The 21,249-nt window shown below is 37.6% G+C and overlaps 1 long non-coding RNA gene across 12 annotated transcripts in view; it reads right to left on the reverse strand.

Moving 5' to 3' along the window:
* Positions 1-111: 111 nt before the first annotated feature.
* The window catches only part of LOC137045543 (uncharacterized), a 407,625-nt gene continuing 386,487 nt past the window's right edge, over positions 112-21,249 (reverse strand). For all 12 annotated transcript variants that reach the window (XR_010898800.1, XR_010898803.1, XR_010898799.1 and 9 more), the window contains 2 exons: positions 5,080-5,190; positions 112-2,144 (listed from right to left, as the gene is read on the reverse strand). This is a non-coding gene — a long non-coding RNA (uncharacterized lncRNA). The remainder of the gene's footprint in view (positions 2,145-5,079; positions 5,191-21,249) is intronic.

Consider the following 21,249-nt stretch of genomic DNA (forward strand, 5'->3'; position numbering starts at 1 on the left):
CAAACAACCCAATTTCTGGGTTTGTCCATTTTCAACCCAACATGTTTTTTTTTTTTTAACCCAGCATTTTTTAGAGTGTATGCAAGTGTATTCACACTATATTGTCCATGTCCAGAAAGGGAATAAAAACATCATCAAAGTCGTCCATATGTGACATCAGTTAGTTAATTAGAATCAAACATCGAACATATATTTTGGTCCAAAAATAACAAAAATTACGACTTTATTCAGCATTGTCTTCTCTTCCGCGTTTGTGTTCAATCCTCAAATAAAGATTCAAACGGTTATGAATCAGTGAATTGATTCATGACTCGGATCGTGTGTCAGACTGCCAAAGACATTGGCGATCCGAATCATAAATCAATATGATGTAAAACTGTAAAAGATCTAATCAGACATTTAATGTAATTTTTACAGTATTATACTGTTAAATGTATGGCTTTTTTTGTGAAGTAAATCAAATAATTTGAGTGATTTTTTTATAATTTACAGTGAAAAACTGTAAAATGACATTCCTAAAATTCCCTGTGGGACACATCACATTTAAAAGTATTTTTAAGTTTCGTATGGTTGCTTATTTAAAACAGGCATAGCTTGATGACGCCTTGATTTTGAGGACGATGAAGGCTGACATATGGCTTGAGAGTAGTGGAACTTTTATTACGACTGCATGGGGAAACATGGTATTCTCAGTAAATCAAGAAAAGATTTAAACAATAAGACTAACTGTGTTGAGCTATATAATGATGCTACGTTTTTTTGTCGATGTATCCAAGCAGTTGCTCACCTGTCTAATAAAACACATAACATATTAAAGCATCTTTGGTGTTTTCATAGTTTTGACAAAATAAAACTGGATATCGAGGGGAACGCAGGTATGATGTCATTGAAAGGCGACGCACGGACATGGTCTGTGCCCTGGTTCAAATTGCTTATTTATCTGGATTTAAGCATTCTTGGAAACATTTGGGATTATGCAAGTAAACAAGTCAACAAATATATGATTGTTTTTTGATATTTTAATCCAAAAATCTTACACAGTGTGCCTTTAATAGTTTTTGTTTTCAGTAGTGCACATTTGCGTTTTGTTACATCTTCTGTTGTTTTATGAATGTTCATTGCATTATTTTAGTGCTGTGTGTAACCATGATGGTCTTTTTTACTTGTATGTATGACTCTGTACACCTCCTGTAATTCAGCTTGTGGAACAGCTACTTATTCATGATTCTTCGTGTGGCTTCCTCTTTTACCCCCTTGCATTATTATGGTGGTTGTCAGTATATGTTAAAGATACAAAATAGATTTTAGTAGCAGTGTGCATTGTTAGATTTATTGGTTAAACTGCAGTTTTCTTGTTTGCAAAGTACAGTTTTATACTGTCAAGTTTACAGTATAAAAAACACTCATCAAAAAAAAAAGTATAAAACAAAAGTACAGTTAAAAGGTTCTAAAGTTATGTTATGGTCATTTTGAGGTTCCACAAACCCACAGGCCAGCCCTGAGAGAGAGAGAGAGAGAGAGAGAGAGAGAGAGAGAGAGAGAGAGAGAGAGAGAGAGAGAGAGAGAGAGAGAGAGAGAGAGAGAGAGAGAGAGAGAGAGAGGGAGTAAAGAAGGAAGAGAGTAACAGAAGCAATAGTCTGTGAGCAATATGCTGACCCGAGAGACAGTGCTGGAGATAGTTGTCCCAGCGAGCGAGATAAAAGCTACATTACATGAAATTAATGGAGGCTGTGTGAGCTGAACATGAATCACTGTTTCAACACTATGAAACAAGTACAAAGGCATGAAGAAATCTAACCACCGCTTCAAAGGTCTGCCATTTAGTCAGTCAGAACAGGCCTGACAGAGGGAAGAGGGGGTTTAGATGAGCAGTTGAGCGAAAGAGTGTGAAACGAAGGAATGAGAAGGATAATACACAACAAGAACTATGAGAACGGCACAGTCTGGGAGAAAGAAAAAAGAATCAAATCGAATGAAGGAGAGCAGATGAGCATTTGTGCAGCTTGCGTCTCTTCTCTGAGGTGATATCAAACACGGTTTAATGAAAGTTAAATAGTTTCTCTGGAGTGCACAGGCCGGAACAGATGAGATCAGGGTGCTGAAGCTGTCAGTGCCATTGTTGCAGGTGCACACCGTCCCCCTCTCTGCAAAAAAAGAAAAGAAAAGGGTATGCAGATATACACCACCCACTGTATCCGACATGTTGATAGGGAAAGAAGATAGGGAGTATTTTTTTTCTTTCCCGCTCCCGTTTTTCTTTCTTTCTACGCTTGGCATGGTCGTTTTACAAATACATCATTGTAATTTGAAAGTGGCAAGAGGAGATTTATGACAGAATAAGTGGCCTTTTCTGCTGGAATTTATAACATAGTGGAAAGTGAGAATGTGTGGTTGTGAAGAAGGAGCCGGGAGATGCTATTAAGGGTGTTTGAATATGTGGAGGGTTGAAAACTGTTAAATTGTCTCTGCACTTCTTTGATATGAGAGGATTCTGCTCTCTTCCATCACTTCCTTTGCAGACAGAAACAGACAGATTCCTAAAAACTTCTCTCCCTCTTTAAAGATACATAATTCCTCTCTGTACATATCTTTCACCGCTATCCAACACAATGTCCTAACCAGACCAGACACAATAATGTGAAAAGCTCTCAATGAGAGTTTTGTCCTGGGGTGTGCTTTCCAAAACCATAGATGCTAACCTGTTAGCAACTTAGTTGTTTGGCAATGGGAAATTCAATTTGCAACCAACAAAGTTGCTAACCTAGTTAGCAACTATGGTTTTGGGAAATGCACCCCTGACAAGTGGCAGGACATTTGGTCAAACATAGATGCCTTAACATGGTCTATTTCTCCATCGAATTATTCTGTAAATAATTAAAAAATATTATACAGCGATTCTTAATTGATACATTCTCTATATTCTGACATATTACATTTTATAGCATACTGTACACTAAAAGCTTTCACACTTTTTGAAAGAAGGTTTTCTTATGCTCTTATGCTCACCAAAATGCTTTTGTTCAAATCTAAAATACATTAAAAACAGAAATATTGTGAAGTATTATTATAAAACAGATATATTTTAAAACTGTAATTTATTTGTGTAATTGCAATTTATAATCTGCTGATTTGGTGTTCAAGAAACAAAACTTTTTTGATAAATAAAAAGTTCAAAAGAACATTTGCATTAGAAATCACGATAGTGCATGCTATAACTTTATAGAAGATGTGCTGAATATTTTTTGAAGACTTTTTTTTAGTTTTCACATCTCGGTGATGTCACCCTGGGTAGCCCCACCCACTATGAAATCTCATTGGTCGAAATTCTTGTTCCATAAAACTCTGTACCTTTTTCCTTATATGCCTACTGCATTTTAGATTCAGGAGAATAAAGAAACGTTTGGTATTTTAATGTGACGGTATATAGCAAAAGCTTTTTTCATTCTTGTTCTCCTGCTTATTTTATTTTTCCCCCCTTTGTAAATTCTGCTGTAACAGTATGAGAAAAAAAGACTATAGACAACATACAAACTACATTTGTGGTCTTTTCTCCCGATTTAATTTATGATATATCTCATGAATAATTCACTGGAACGCTCTAAGAATGTCTCGTTTTTCTCACTAAATCCTCATGTCTCTTCCCAGGTTTGTTTTCACATGGATGCTTTGAAATGTAATTGTCTCCCCTGTTTACCTCTAATCCCTGTTAGCAGTGTTTACTGGAATATTTCTAAAGCAGGAAAATGACAAATCACATTGAAATTTGTATCGCTCAATGTTCCAGTTAATGACATTCTTGATTTAGGCAACATATACATAACACAAACATTTGTATATTACTATAGTGATATTTCACACATCCATAATTGTTGCGGAAAGATTGATCTTTTTGTATTATTTATTGTATGTTGCAGTAATTTGTTAATGTTGTTAACATTGTTTTACACAAAGGGCTATGGGATGTATAAAAAGTTGGATAAACTATAAGCAAAACATTCAAACCTAGTTAAATATTTTGATTCAGTTATTTAATTTGCAAGTAACATTCTCCAATAAGGCATAACATTATGACTACCGACTGGTAAGTTAATAACACTGATCATCTCTTCCTCACAGCACCTGGTAGTGGGTGGGATATATTAGGCAGCAAGTGAAAATTTTGCCCTCAAAGTCGATGTGATAGAAGCAGGAAAAAAGCATAAAAAGCATAATGATTTGAGCGAGTTTGACAAGGGCCAAATCTACAGCTCTTGTGGAGTGTTCTTGCTCTGTTAGGCTTGGCTTGCTCAGTTGGGGACAACAATTCCGATCTAAGTTTTCAACTAAATATCCAAATAAAATGAATGACTAAATTAACTGTTTCAACTATATTACTAATCTGCCCCATTGTTGCTATATGATAAATTGAAAGAGCTGACAAATGATTGAAATTACCGTTTTCTCCAAAACGACTGCAATATTTTCCTGTTTGACATCGTGAAGCTACTTTAAAACAATCGTTATTGTAAAAACACTATATAAATGAAGTTGACTTGACTTCCTGGTCTGCAGTGGTCAGTATCTATCAAAAGTGGTCCAAGGAAGAAACAGTGGTGAACCGGCGACATGGTCATGGGCGGCCATGGCCCATTGATGCACGTGGAGAGCAAAGGTCCGATCAAATAGACGAGCTACTGTAGCTCAAATTGCTCAAGAAGTTAATAATGGTTCTGATAGAAAGGTGTCAGAAATAATGGAATGGTTTGAGGAGCACAACAACGAGTTTAAGGTGTTGACTTGGCCTCCAAATTCCCCAGATCTCAATCCAATCGAGAATCTGTGGGATGTGCTGAACAAACAAGTCCGATCCATGGGGGCCCCACCTTGCAACTTATAGGACTTAAAGGATCTGCTGTTAACATCTGGGTGCAAGATACCACAACACACCTTTAGGGGTTTAGTGGAGGCCATGCCTCAATGGGTCAAGGCTGTTTTGGCAGCAAAAGGGGGATCAACACAATATTAGGAAGGTGGTTATAACGTTATGCCTGATCGCTGTATATATCACTCTTATTTGGAAGTACACCCAAAAATACTCACCTTCATGTCGAGATTTCAACTTTCCCCCCAGTCAATCAACTGCCAGTGAGATGAATGGTAATGGTAGCTTTCTCCAGGTAATACAAACCTCCTTGTGAACAGACAAAACATCTGGTGGAAGAGAAAGGCAAACAGTTTACACATTAATTAGGTAAATGGCAACCAAAAAGGAGCTGCTGGTTAAAAGTACAGTGCGTTTTGATGAAGAAGTGTAGGATAGAGAAGACGCTATGAGAGGGGAAGTAAGGTGAGCTGATACAGTCTCTGGTCAGTCACATGTTGGTGCGGGAGTGGAAGATGAGTCACGGTGTGATGTGGCACCTGGGTGCACTAATTAATGCACAGTTCCAGTGGCTGAACATTTAACCTCCTCTTGCATGTATCACCCAGTGGCTCCTCTCACTTCCACAACAATAAACACAAACAAACCATTAGAGACGGTCAGTGGCTCAGGGATTCACCATACGCAGTTTCTTTACAACAAGGGACCTCAGCATGAAATTACCACAACACACATACCATAACTCAAGCAGGAATTTTCACGGGTGGATTGCAGATGCTTAAAAAATCCACATAATACAGCAGGGTGATCTAATTCAGAGCTGGCTTCAAATATACAATCGGGGAATAGCGTGAACGGGAATATGATGTTTGTGTGGCAACACCGGGTGACCAGGAAGGCCGGTTACACAAGTGTTTCTCCTGTCACCCTAAAGCGCTCCATCAAGTAGGTCAAGGGTCAATTGAAAGGCATGACAGGAAAAGAGAAAATAGCACTGAGACGTTCTCATTTTGAAAAGAGGCTCAGAGATTCAGAGGTCGCCCCGGAGCGAGGCTGTGGCTTTCTGATCTGCCTTGTGACTGGTGCTGAGGCCTTTCACATGATTCAACCCCAGCCTAACCTTGTCATCATTAAGGTCAGGGTTATTTATCTGTTCATTTTTTCCAACACAGAAACAGCCGGGCATCACAGAGAGGTCATGTGCTGTCATAGACCCTGTGAGGACATTATGAAACATGGAGAGAACGTGCTTTTGATCCAGAATCATTCTTTTTGGCATTGATGGACATCTAAATTGCTTAGTGTGTACTGATTTTACACACGCAAACATTAAATGATTTGAAATCAGATTCATAAATAACTGATGCCATCATTTACAATACACATTAAGTATTGATTCCTGAATACTGGAACAATTCAGGCTACAAATCAGAAATCAGAATTTGTTTGAGTGTAATTTGGCAATTTTCTTTGCCTTGTCCGCACGGATGTTTGCTGTCCACCATGAAGATGTAGGCGGTGTCAGCGATGTGCCCATACAAAAGCCATTATGTCAAGCCTGCAATCTTTAGCCAAAAAAGCATGACACCTAATGCTAAAGCTGGTATGCAGGGAGGAGACCAGAGGCCATTTTTTAATGGATGTGAATTGGATGTGAGGCTTCACTACACTGAATAAACCGCTTTTGTGAGGGAAATAGCTTATCATTTAATGAATCGACTGCCTGTCCACTGATCTTCAACATGTTTTATGCTAAATAATGCTTTATTTGGGAACGATATGTAGATTTTACTTTGATAAAAAGGTTATTTTATAAGAGGAAATATTGTGACAGGTAAGACTCATTTACGGCATTAATATTGAGTTATATTGTCCAAAGAATTTTTGCTTTCAGGTTTTACCAGTTATGATAAGACTTGAATTTTGATGACTGTTATAACTGCACTGTAAAAAAAAAAAAAATGTCTCCAATTGAACATTTTCTAGTGACTGATCACATCAAACATTTTCAGTTGGCCGAATTGAAATTCTGTGAATTGATGCAATTTAATTTACAGAAATTCAATTCGGCCAACTAAAATTTTTAGATGTGATCAGCCGCTTGAAAGTTTTCAGTTGGAGACCTGAATTTTTTTTTACAGTGTGCATGTATGCAAATTAATATTTTAATTATAAATATTGTGTTATATTGTATGTTGTTTAATGAAAATTAAAAAATGTTCTTTCTATCGCTGCCAGATTAATCTTGTAGGCCCTACTGTAATGATATATGACTGATGTGTGCCTAATGCGATTTAACGCTTTTTAATTAATGACGGTAAACTAAAAAATACATATCATTTTAATTAATTAAATTACAATCCAGTTTTTAGTGTACTAATGTATTTTAGTGTAAATACAGTTTTAAAGGGATAGTTCACCCAAAAATGAAAATTAGCCCATGATTTACTCACCCTTAAGTCATCCTATGTGGATATGGGCAGGGATTGATGCTCTGTTTTTCAAGTCCCTAAAAATGCATCTGTCCATCTAATAATGTGCTCCACATGGCTCTGGGTGGTTAATAAAGGCCTTCTGAAGCAAAAAGTATTGTTTTTTTATGTACGAAAAATATCCATATTTAAAACGTTTTAAAGTAAAGTTCCGGCTGATCGTCTTCCGTGGAAAAGTGTTGAAAGTGCCTTCTCAGAGTTGAAGATGCGTATGCGACGTCTGACGAGCATATTTGGTCACATAAGCTTTTGAACTGAAGTGGCATTTTCAACACTTTTTCCATAAACTGAATATGGAATGCGATTGGCCGAAACTTTACTTTATAAAGTTTTAAATGGATATTTTTCTTACACAAATGCATCACTTCACTTCAGAAGGCATTTATTAATGTCCATATGGAGCACGTTATTTGACGGACATATAATGGACTTCAAAAACAGAGCAACAATCCCTAACATTGTAAAGCTTGGATTAGCCAGGACTTTTTTTAATATAACTCCACTTTTATTCTTCTGAAAGAAGAATGTCATACACACCTATGATGACTTGAGGGTAAGTTTGGGTGAACGATCCCTTTAAGCACCCTGCAGTAACTAGTACTTTGCAGCTAATAGAGATATTCATGCTCTTTTTTTCTGCAGTAAAGCTCATTCCACAAACAATACAGTCCAACTGTACCTTTACCAGCGATATAACACCAAATATAGAATTTATTCACCAGATCAACGCACTTATAATCCACAAGAAACTGATTAACGTAAACTGTAACTGATGTCATAACACTTTGAGCGGTGGGCACTGACATCACTGCCATTACATAATAGGCTGAGGTACTCCCATGGTAAGCGATACAGACCCTTTTTTATCAAATAAATGCCTTTGTTACCATAAGAGATTTTTTTGGTAAGCATAATGAACTCCAAACATTTGTGTGTGTGGGGGCATGTTTTTGTGAAATATCAGGACATTATTTGTTTAATGACATGGGTATGACACAGGTATTACAAGAAGAGGGTGAAATATGAAGACATTACCCATGTCCTCATTTTTCAAAATGCTTATAAATCACACAGGGTGAGTTTTTATGAGAAAGCAAAAATGCAGAATGTTTCCTGATGGGTAGGTTTAGGGGCAGGGGCAGTGTAAGGGGATAGAAATACGGTTTGTACGGCATAAAAACCATTACGCCTATGGAATGTCCCTACATTTCACAAAAACAAACGTGTGTGTGTGTGCGTGTGTGTGTGTGTGTGAGAGAGAGAGTAGGGCTTAAAAACATTCATTTTGTAATATGGTATATCAAACTGTTATCCCTGATAATGATCTATTCTAATGAGAAGACACTCGTACTAATGTCATTGCCCTGCTTTAGACAAGGAGTTCAGCTCCACTGCTTTACATTAGGCCTTATCCTCAAGCATAATAATCCTGTCTTGCTCTTAAAAATTTAAAACACACAAACTGCCAAAGTCATTTGAAAAAAAAAAAAAAACTTAATTAAGTTCATCTGTGCAAACATTAACCTTGTAAGAGGCTAAAGAGAGGGAAGAATGAAATAAAGTGTGTGTGTGAGAGAGAAAGAAATTCTATGGATGGAGAGAGATCGGGGGAAGGTTAATGAAGGAGGGTGAAGTTGTGTTTGCTTAGACCTTTGTGACGGAGACGGAGGAGGGGGGCAACGGAGATCTTTCACGGAGAACCGCACACACGTCCCTCGGTTTTACCCGAAGTACTGCACAAACAGGCTCCAAATGACAAGGTGACACTGGGAATACACTACTACGTGACCGCCGCTGGAATTGCCTTCATCCGTTTAAGATGACTGCAGCCACTGTGGACACTGTCGCGCCATTAGAGAGATCTAGAGAATAAGCCACGGAGATAGCAGAGATTATCACGGCCTGTGTGTTCAAAGACCTCCCAAGGGCACAATGACAAGCCACACCGCTGAGACTACAACAGGACGAAATCTGATGATGCATTATTAAACTGCTTAATGTTACATTACTGCTGTTCCTCATTTAAAGGAGTAGTTTGCAGAAAAACGAAAATCATGTCATCATTTACTCACCCTGATGGTCCGGCTGTGTTTTTTGGATGAGGTGGATGATGATCAAGGCCTGTCAAACTGTGAAGACCAAAAAAAGCACCTATACTCTATGACCTGTGTAACTACTCTTTTATATTGGAGATAATCCTTGCTGCGGATGTAATATTTAAGTTTGGTATCATTTCAGAATAATGGTCATTAGTTAATATTAGTTAATTATTAATTAACATGAACTAACCATGAGCAGTACATGTGTTACTGTATTTGTTAATCTTCGTTAGTTAATAAAAAAATACAGCTGTTCATGTTTTGTCCATGTTAGTGCATTAACTAATGTTAACAAGATTGTACTAATGTATTAGTAAATGTTGAAGTTAACATTAAAAAAAGATAAATCGATGCTTTATAAGTGCAGTTCATTATTAGTTCATGCACTGTAAAAAATATTGTTGGTTTAACTTGAAAGTAAGTAACCTGGCATGCCTTAAAATATTGAGTTTATTGAAATTAAAAATTGGAGTTGATACAATGAAAGAAATTGGTTTAATAAATAGAAACTTAAAATATTATTCTGAACCATATACAAAAAATACATAAATCATGAAAATAGCATAATTTGAAATGTTTCACTGCGTCATCACAAATGAAACACACACAATTACTCAATATGCTTAAATTTAATATTCAAATAAAGGTTGTCTATTCTCAAAAAATGTCATTGTATTAACTCACATTTTTAATTTCAATTAACTCAAAATTTTAATGCAATCAGGTAACTTATTTTTAAAATATTTTTTACAGTGTGTTAACTAATGTAGTAAACTACTGGTAACTAATGACCATTATTCTAAAGTGTTAACTTAAGTTTAAATGAGTTCAAAATAATTATCATTCTGCTTATTTCTTTGTTTTAATACCTGACCTGTCCATGCGGTCTTTGGTCAACCTAAAGTAAAACTGACGAAGCATTACCATCTGCTCCCTCTCATTCCTAGTAAAGGTGAAATAAATAAATACACAAATTAATGAATAAATGAATGTATGAAACGTATGTGTATGTCTGTGGGCAGGTTCACACTTTAATTAGGTTCAACAGTAAAAGCAGCAGCAGAAGCAGACTTCTTCTAGCCACTAGGCATTGTGTATTTGTTTATGTAAATGTTTTACATTTCTATGAATTTGGAAGATTTTATTCAGAGCATTTTTGAAAGGCTTCTGGACCCAGTTTGACACTGTTTGGTCTATTTCTGCTCTGCACCAGCAAAATGCACCCAAGTCCACACGATAAGGTGGTCTGGGTCGCGGTTCATCTCACCTCGGTTTACAATTGAAATAAAAGACTTGCAATGCATTTATTGTATACATTTTTTTAACATTTCGAGTGTTTCCTGGGAATCAAAGCAATGACCTTTGCGTAGCTAGCGCTGTAACAGTTGAGCTTCACTGTAGAAGCACATACCATATGTTGTTATGCTAACAGGAAGAAAGCTTTGACTGGATGTTCAAGGGCAGAGCATGTGTTGTACCCTGTTTGACAGCCCAAAGCTCCTTTTATGAGTTTTGGCCATTTTGGCTGTTGTGAGACAGTTAAGATAATATGTTATGTCTCCCCGTAGATTCACCTTTGGCTGAGTGAGATCTGAGCTAGCTAGGACCACACGGGAGATGACATTTCCATGTCTGTTTAGATAGAGGTGTGGCGGACACATGTCTCTCTACCTGATCGAACTGATAGACAGAAATATATTCATGACTTTCCACCCTGCTGTTTTCAGTAACAGCATTTGATTTTTACAGCCCTCCAATTAAGAAATGATTACATATTTATTTGACCCCCCCCCCCCCCCCCCGACAAAGATGATTATTTAATTTGGCTGATGAATATATTAACTGTGCATTGATCAACTCTGCTCTCTAGTGCACCATGGAGAAACATTACCCTCCTTGTCGAGCATTTCAACAACCATGGCCTTCATACCAACACGCACGCACTAACGCACGCACTAACGCACGCACACACACACACACACACACACACACACACACACACACACACACACACACACACACACACACACACACACACACACACACACACACACACACACACACACACACACACACACACACACACACACACACACGTTTGTTTTTGTGACATATGGGGACATTCCATAGGTGTAAAGGTTGTTATACAGTACAAGCTGTATTTTCTATCCCCTTACACTGCCCCTACCCCTAAACCTATCCATCACAGGAAACATTCTGCATTTTTACTTTCTAAAAAAAAAAAAAAAAAAAAAAAAAAAAAAACTCATCCTGTATGATTTATAAGATTTTTGAAGAGTGGGGACATGGCCAATGTCCTCATATTTCACCCTCTCCTTGTAATACTTATGCCACACCTATGTCATTATACACATTTGTGTCATCATGTCACAAAAACATGACCCCTCCCCCCCCCCCCCCCCCACAAACACACACACGGACTGTCACTATAAGGCCAGCAGTGTAGGGGTTAACGCTGCTGAGAGCTTTTGCCCAGTGGATTGTTTATCGACTGAAAGAGAAGGTCTTCTTTCTCTGGGCCAGTTAAGTCAGCCTCCCTTTTGTTTGACGCTGCCCATTTGAGGAAAGCTTATCCCTGACCTTCTGCCGCCGAGACTGATGACAAGGACAACGCGCACTAACCTTGACATTCAGTGGGCTAAATGGCTTTTTCCACTAGCAGTCAGCAAACCAGAAGACAGGCAGCAAGAGGCCAAAAACTAATGAATCTATACCTGAGAGAAACTTAGCAAAGCCACATTCTTTAAAGGAGCAGTCTTTAAAAAAAGAAGTGACACGTACAACGGTATGTGCGCGTGTCTCTGCGCAGTTAAGTGAATCAGTACAAGCCAGCACTGAGGGAAAAAAAGTCTATGAAAAAGGGGTTAACAACACCAGTGACTGTATTAGAGACAGTGGAACATTTGCATAGAAATGTGACTGTATGGCATTTTTATATATTCAGAATTTGTGATCCATTGCATTTAAACAAATTAGGCCATACAGCCTTTTGAAACACATAACAGTTATTAGACCATGATTACAGAAAAAGGGATCAAAATGGTACATAAATTACACACTTAACCTATAAAGTCAATGCGAGTTGCTTTTTGTAGCCCATTGTACTTCCATAATGATAAAAATAAAAACATACTAGAATGGAGATTAACCAAATCTGAGTTTGATAAAGCAATGGAAACACAATGGGTAACATTAGCCATTAGCCCACATAGCCTGTGAAGTCAGTGACTAAAAAACAGATTTTGCAGGAAGAGGTTATCTTCTTTGGAACAACATTCCCAAAAAAAAGCCTTCTCAAAAAAAAAAAAAAAAAAAAAGGTGTTTGGGGGGTAAAATATGCGTTATTTTGGCAAGGTTGCCTTCTAAAATTTGCACTCATGGGTCTATATATCACATAATAGTTGCTTCAACCCACAGACATTTGACAATGTGTCACTTCATTGCTCTGATTGGTTGTAGGTCTATCCAATTGATGTCTTTCCTGATTGGGTTGAAACACGCCCCATAATCACAGCCCAATGGAGCTGTTTCAGACTCATATTCTGACTAGAATAGAGTATGACCACGTCAGGCTACTGATTTGGTGCTCAAGAAACATTTCTAATTAATATCAATGTTGGAAACAGTTTGCTGAACATTTATTTTTATTTTATTTTTTGATCAAAATAACATTTATTTGAAATAGACTGCTTTTGTAACATGTCACTTTTGGTAAATTAATGCATTCTTGCTAAATAAAAGTATTAATTTCTTAATAATAATAATAATAATAATAATAATAATAATAATAATAATAATAATAATAATAATAAAAACTTAATGACCACAAACTTTTGACCAGCAGAGTAAATAAGTAAAATGAGCTTTTATGCTAAATGTAAGCAGGTGTGATGCCAGTCAAAATAATGCATTATGAGAGTGTACTGCAACAGGTACCAAACTGTAACCAAACTTGTGCCCGGATACACACAAACATGAGTCCACATACACACAAACAAGCAACCCATGCAGTAAACACCCCCAACCCAAAGTCGCACGGAAATACTATCTAGGGGGGAGTTTTCAGAAGAGCTCTGCTTTATGACTGCTGTTGTCAGAGCACTTAGCGCCATGTCCTTTGTTTCTAATGAGATAAGACAGTGTCAGAAGGATACAGTACTAACCTTTCTGCTTGTTTACAGTGCAGAAAAACAGGATGGGGGTGACCTCTCTAAAGTTTATGGTCCAGCTTGCCAGACAGCTCTGTTTCTAATGAGAGGCCTTGTGGGAGCGTGTCACAGCGCCTCTGCTTGGCACATCGAGAGTGTTCACAGACAGGAGAGAGAGAGCTGGCCGCTTTGCTCTCAGCAAACACAAACACTTCATTCAATGGGGTTGTGTGTTAATATTCATTTAGTCAAATGAATAATAAAAAATAAAAAAATGTAATTCTTAATAAAGGAGTTTACAGGCATTGAAGCAGAGTTCAAGATGTTTTCCCCCTGAGAGTTTCTTCAACTACTTTTAACTCTAAAACAACATCTATAAGCAAGCCACTTATGGTTCAAGAAGCTGAAAAATGTGAGACACTTTTTATACTTTCTATTCACCTGATAATCTACCAGACTACTGGATCAAGGTTATTCACATGAGCACTTTAAACTAGCATTTATTGCTTTAATACTTTCATTAATTTGATTCACTATTCCACATATGAAGAACAGACATGCAACAGACGATCGATCAATCAATCGATCAATCGATCAATCGATCAAACAATCAATCAATCAATCGATCAAGCGATCAATCAATCAAGCGATCGATCAATCATTCAATCATTCAATCAATCATTTAATCAATCAATCAATCAATCAAGCGATCAATCAAGATATCTTTCTCAAAGACAAAGTTACTCTACAGAGAAAATATTATGTAATGAAAATAATGTAACGTGTTTGAATCATCTTGTTTTGGGATAATTGAAATATATATCAATATAAGTAAATAAGCATTCAAAGCAAATATTAATATACTATATGAGAAAATATGCCATTCATTTAATTAATAAATCGGCATAACATTTGATTCATTAAATGTGTCAAGAACTGGCCTTTAAAAAATATGTATACGGTTGTCTGAGGTCAACTTATGATGTTCGTGTGGTTTTTACATTTTAGAAACATAATGAGTAAGTAATGGGTTATTTTCTACACTGGTTTTGAGGCTCTCTCCTGAATGCTGGGTTTGGATGGGCGTGCCACCCCACCCATATTTAATGAGCTCCGGCTCCCTCACGAGTACATGTGAGGGATTGTTTTGAAAGCGTGTGGGGTCTTTATCAAACAAACAATGATTTATTTCTCATCACACCTAAGGTATGTTCTGTTATACACATGCACATAGATCTATATCAAACCATCTGTAACAATGCAATACTATCACATATAAAATATATATTTTTTTTTACTCACATACGTGTGTTGCTTCATTCATTCAAGCAATCTCATCCTGTCTGCCAATCCAGTCTCTTGTTTACAAAATGAATCTGTGGTGAAATGAAGGAACAAACGCGCAATGTCTTCCCCACGTGAGCTGGATATTCATTAAAAATAAAGTTCATCCATGAATTCATAATATTGGAATCCGAATGAAGTTTATGCGGCATGTTTATTGCTTAGAAGTTGGATCCGGTTTAGCTCTATGTAGGCCTGTGTTATGTTAGTGGCACGAGTCGTGGGCAGGGTTACAGAATCAGGCGTTGTTTTTCTTCGGTGAAGGCGGTTTCACCACCCTCTGAAGTCACAGCCAGACATATTCTGAGATTGAGCGTTTGCTGGACCTGGTGTATATAAAAGCTTTTCTTTGACTAATAAGGACATTTTCAGTACTGAAACTTCCAGGATATTCTTATATCACCATGACCTTTTACATACCAATAGCTCAAGAGAACGTTGATTTTTCAATTCATGATTTAATCTTATAGCATCTTAAAAAGATTTACAACTCTAAATGTGGACGGAAAAATAAAGAAACATGTTTTTTTTTTTTTTACTTCACCAGTGAAGAAAGACATCCAATAAGAAAAATGTTAACAACCAAAAAAAAAAAAAAAAAAAAGAAAGGTTTATACCAGAGAACATAATCTGGTTTTGATACAGTGAGGTTTACTGTCACTTCTCAGCCAGCCTGCCACCCATGAAGCTGTCTGACCTTTGACCTTGGCGTTGTAGAGGGCTGATAGATAGAACAGAGATCAGCTTGCGGTGAGGCAGAAGAAGACAGGGCTCTGGCAAGAGCAGAAGCAAGCTGAGGCAAAATAAACACTCGCTCATATCCCTCTTCGCCTCTACTGTAACTTAATCAAGTTGCAGACAGTATGTGTATCTTTTTTTGGCAGTGTGTCTCTGTTCTATATCCGAGAGAGGCTGGGATGTCAGGGGCCAGTCTCCTCTCTTTATGAGGCCACGCTGCTCCAGCCCTTCTGCACTCCGGCCCAACAGGACAGCTGCTCCACTCTCCCAAATACATCATCCTGTCCGCCAGCCGCTCCCAGGACACCCTACTGCCAACCCCCCCTCCCGTTCTCCTCGCTCTCTTTCTCCTAGCACGAGGTGGGGGAAAGAGGGGGGCCAGATGTGTAGACAGAGAGTCCTTGTCCAGCAGAGGTCAATGGATCTAACAGAGCTACTTTCTGTAAGAAGCTGAAAGCCTTCTACTGCAGCTCTCCATCTCGCCACTGTCATGGGACGCCTGCGCGGAACGCTGAGTCAACCTTTCTACAGGCTGCGAAACAGTTTAGAGCAGCGGATGAAATTAAGATCACAACCTGCATCCTCCCTCGCTTGTCTCAAGGTTTTAAGGGTGGTTAACGCCAGACCCCAGGTCCACCTCCCCTGCCAAGGAGTTCATCCACACTGCCGAATTCTGGATGGGAATGACACATGTACGCCATTGCGCGAGACTGAAGCGGCTTATGCTTCCGAATGCATTTTATCTGGCTCTTTCAAACCTGCCACTGTCAGTAATTTGTGGACATGTGACGAGGGAAAGGGTTAAACAATCACCTTAATGTAATCTTGTTTACTGCTCTGTCGCATGAGTAAATTATTTCACACGGGCCCCGGCCCACTCAACATATAAAAGCTGCCTTATCACTGACACGGCCATTTGCGGTGGCTTTACTGTGCAAAAATTATGAGTCATACTTTTACAGGGCTCTCCAGTTTTGACGGCCTTTTTAATCCCTGAACTCTGCTGAACTGTACATTTCCTTAATTGCAGCACAGCTTGTAACCTCTGTAATTGGCCTCCTTCCTTTACCTCTGCTTGGAGATGTCTAGACAGAAAGGATATAAAAAAAGTTGAGGTGAAATGCAAGAATAGAGATGGACGGAGCAAGTGAGAAAAACAGAGAAGGACGGATTAAATTTGGAGAACACTTCTCTTGCCCAAACATAATGAGCTCCTCGTGGGGTGGCGGTATTATTTTAAGGGAAGGATAAAGGGAAAGGCTTAGTGCAATTAGGCTCCACCTACTTTAATATGATTGGTTGTTGACACCTGGATGAGCTCTTGATTGATTTATTGACCTGCATAGTGAGCTCCACACATTCAAATCAAACACTGCTGTTTACTTTGTAGTTGTAAAATTTGGAAAAGATTTAGCATTTTTAGATATATGTTCTAATGCGTGTTTAGAATAGGGGTTGTCGATTTATGAGTTAAAAATGTCTGTGGTTAATAAATTACAAACCGGTAAGGGGTGATTAGAGGGAATGGAGGAACGTTTTGGAACTGCTAGAACAATTCCAGGGACCTTGATCAAATAGGGGATCTGTATTTATTCTCATGTAGCAACTTACATTTTCAAAGCACATAACACACACATATACATATAGCAGAGGGAACCATCAGGGTCCTCAAGGCCATCTGAGGCCCTCTCTTTTTTATAAAAAGTATTCAGTTCTAATGTTATTTTAATAATTTATAAATTGACAATACCCATCTAAATCTTTTTGGGGAAATAAACCCTTAAAATCTGCTTATTCAGTTTGTGTTGTGTTATATAGACATCTGTTTACTCCATATTAGTTTTTTTTTTTTTTTTTTACTCCATATTAGGTTATAGCTCTCTGATTAATGGTACAGCTGAGAAAATAAAGAGGGCCAAGCCATAACAAGACAATGACAGGCAAATTTCAAGTGACAGGAAAATTGACCAATCACATTGTTTCTTTTTATTGCTGGGACTTGTTATCGCTATGGTTATGACACGTTCCGCCCATAAAAAAGACCCGTTGAAAAAATAGCTAGTGCTATTCGCTACGGAAACAGCAAGCAGGAGGACAACATTGCTAATTTATTATTTCTGCTCTTTTCGAGATTAACTTTTAAAGAAAAGTGGGAGATAAAGGGTGACCTACATCAGAACATAATTTTGAGCAGAAAGCCATAGTTTCTAAAAGCATTTCAACAACAGCAATTATAAGCGATACAACTGGATGATAAGATCAATCAAGAAGCTAAAGATTTGCTGCTGGAATTGTTTACTGTACTTTTATTTTTTAAATCTAATAAGTTACATGACTGATGTTACGCTGGCCAGCACTGCCACTGTTTTATATGTTAAACTTTAGTTGAGTAAACTGTTATTGCAGAATTACTGGTCAGTCTGTAAATGTAATATCTGAGTGGCCATGCACATTTGCTATAATTCTGCATAATAGTTACATTCTCCCCAAATCATACGTTTAATAAGATCTATTATATATATTTAATCGGCTACTGTGCCAGGCTAATGATGTGATTTATTATCAACATGTGGAAGTATTGCTTTGGTCTGAGCGCTGTCATGATGCATCGGCTTACATTAAATTTGATTTAATTTGATGGTTTTGTGGCCAGCTGTCATCATATTCCGTTGAAATAACACACTGATAGTGATGCAATTATTTGTAAGGATGATTTGCATTTTTATTACTGTTTTTTAGTGATAACGCTCAAGCTCACTTGAATGTTTGTTTGTGGCAAAAAAGGGGGTTAGAGGGCAAAGGTCCAAGAGTCACGGTTTGATACATACATATACATATACATATACATATACATATACATATACATATACATATACATATACATATACATATACATATACATATACACATATACATATACATATACAGGAAAATATGTTATACTAATATTCAAAATAGACCCTAATTTATTCGCATACTGAACATTTCCATTCTAAAATCGCATTACAAAACCCAGAGGGAACCAATGGTGAATTAGCCCACAAAGTTGGCCTACAAATTGACATGACTGAACAGCTTACATGTTCATGTACAATGTTTATTCTTAAAATGTTACTTTTAACCTGTTAGTCAGCCTTAATGTAAGGCCTGTACTATAAAAAAGGGGAAAAAAGACCAAAATAGCATGCTCTCATTCAAATCTATTAGGTAAATACGCACATACAAATTAAAATATCCTCAGTTGCTTTAAATGTAATAATGCTCCATGCAGTCCCCTAATGTTTTTCTTTCTCTCTGGCAATGTGAGTTTCTGCTAAGGGTTAGATGTGTATATGATATAAACCAGCGGCGGGGCCTCCTCTCTGACAAGGCCAGCAGTGTGTTTACCTAGTCATGTTGAATCCACACACTGGCCAGAGGAGGGTCAGCAGAAGGCCAGCACATCCCACCCCACAGTCCTGCTATTCATCCCTGTCACTTTTGGACAGGCCACGCCCCTCACTCGATCCTTCCTCTCTCTTTCTCAACTCGTTTACATGGAGATGGTAAGTAGAGGTCTTTTTAAACCGAACACTCCCAAGTTTTAACCACAAGTAATTTTGAGACTCAGACAAGTGATAAATTAAATACTCTTGGAAAGAGCTTCATTAGTATGTAATTAATGGACAGGGAAAACTTTCTAAATATTTTTTACAAATAAACATGTTTATATCCTCACCAGACTGTGTGGAAATGTCTATCTATCTATCTATCTATCTATCTATCTATCTATCTATCTATCTATCTATCTATCTATCTATCTATCTATCTATCTATCTATCTATCTATCTATCTATCTATCTATCTATCTATCTATCTATCTATCTATCTATCTATCTATCTATCTATCTATCTATCTGTCTGTCTGTCTGTCTGTCTGTCTGTCTGTCTGTCTGTCTGTCTGTCTGTCTGTCTGTCTGTCTGTCTGTCTGTCTGTCTGTCTGTCTATCTATCTATCTATCTATCTATCTATCTGTCTGTCTCTCTGCCTGCCTGCCTGCCTGCCTGCCTGTCTGCCTGTCTGTCTGTCTGTCTGTCTGTCTGTCTGTCTGTCTGTCTTTCCGTCCGCCCGTCCGTCCGTAGTCTTAATATGTTGAGTTTTTAGAGTTAGAACGAGACTAATGGACTGGACATCATTCTTGAGAGCTTATGAAGACATAAATACTTCTGACATGAAATTCATTGAGGTGTTGATGTTTAAATTACAGAACAATTTAACTGTCAGTCAGTGAGACATTTATTACTTTAATTACAACACAAATATTATTATTATTATTATTATTAATAATAATAATAATAATAATAATATGAAATAACTAAATAAAAATAGCTACAAAAATGTAATAATATTAATTATACATTTATTTAAAATGATTATTATTATAAGTATTTATATTGTGCAAACATTTTTGTTATTTTTATGTATTTTTGGTTTAGTTTAAAAATTGTCACCATGAATCAGTATTCGCTCACAGTTTATTGTATTCTCATATTGACCGTTAATCTTATGTCTACCTAAACAGTAATTACCCCTCTCTCTGCATCTTTAAACCAGAAGCCTTCATCAGAGCTCAACCTGGCAGCCCCCTGTGCACATTAATGGCCTTTCTTCTTAAAGTCCTGTCTCTCTGACAATAGAGCATCACTGAAACGCCTGTCGTCCAAACAAAGAGCCCTCTCTCCCAGACACCGGGGTCATGCTCTGTAGTGATGAACCTCGCTGTCACGTGAATACAATGTGATTCCCCCATGTGAATAACAGAATACCAGAGAAAGACAAAGGGAAAGAGAGAGAGAGTGAGCTGGATGTGTGATGCTATTTTGTGTTGCTGTCATGACTATGGATCAAAAGTGCAGATCTGGGGAATTATAACACTGCGTGTACTAGAATGCTGTCATTATAATCAGCAAAGTTGTCTCCGCTGAAAGTGAGTGAACAGCCAGCTTTGTTTATTATAATGGGAGCGCTCTAGTTTGTCTCGCTTGCAGTGTAGCTGGGGTGTAAGCGGTGAGAACTCTACTCTGTCCTTGGGCCTGTGCTGTCTCTGGCGGAGATTTATGATCGTCTGGTCTGCTGCTGGATGCACTTGGTTCTGATAATTAAAGGGGTCGTTATTAGTTAGCTGCGTATGCAGAGCAGGGCAGCGTGAAAGGTCAGGAGGAGGCACGGAGAACCCCAGCCATTCCTCACCTCACCCAATAGAAACACGGTCGCCTCGCACATAAAACATCCACATTGTCGCTCTCTACTCTGCCAGCTGAAACGGCACAAGTGTTTAAGGAAATCATTGTATTAATACAATGCATGAAAAAGCTACACTGTAAAAAACATTGTTGGTTTAACTTAAAAAAGTAAGTAACCTGGTTGCCTTAAAATTTTGAGTTTATTGAAATTAAAAAAATTGAGTTGAAACAATGAAGGAAATTGGCTTAATAAATACAAACTTAATACAAAATATTATTGTACCTGAACCACATAAAAAATTTGATAAATCATGAAAATAGAA

The sequence above is a fragment of the Pseudorasbora parva genome, chromosome 17 (genome assembly GCF_024679245.1).
Source record: "Pseudorasbora parva isolate DD20220531a chromosome 17, ASM2467924v1, whole genome shotgun sequence".
Lineage (NCBI taxonomy): Eukaryota > Metazoa > Chordata > Actinopteri > Cypriniformes > Gobionidae > Pseudorasbora > Pseudorasbora parva.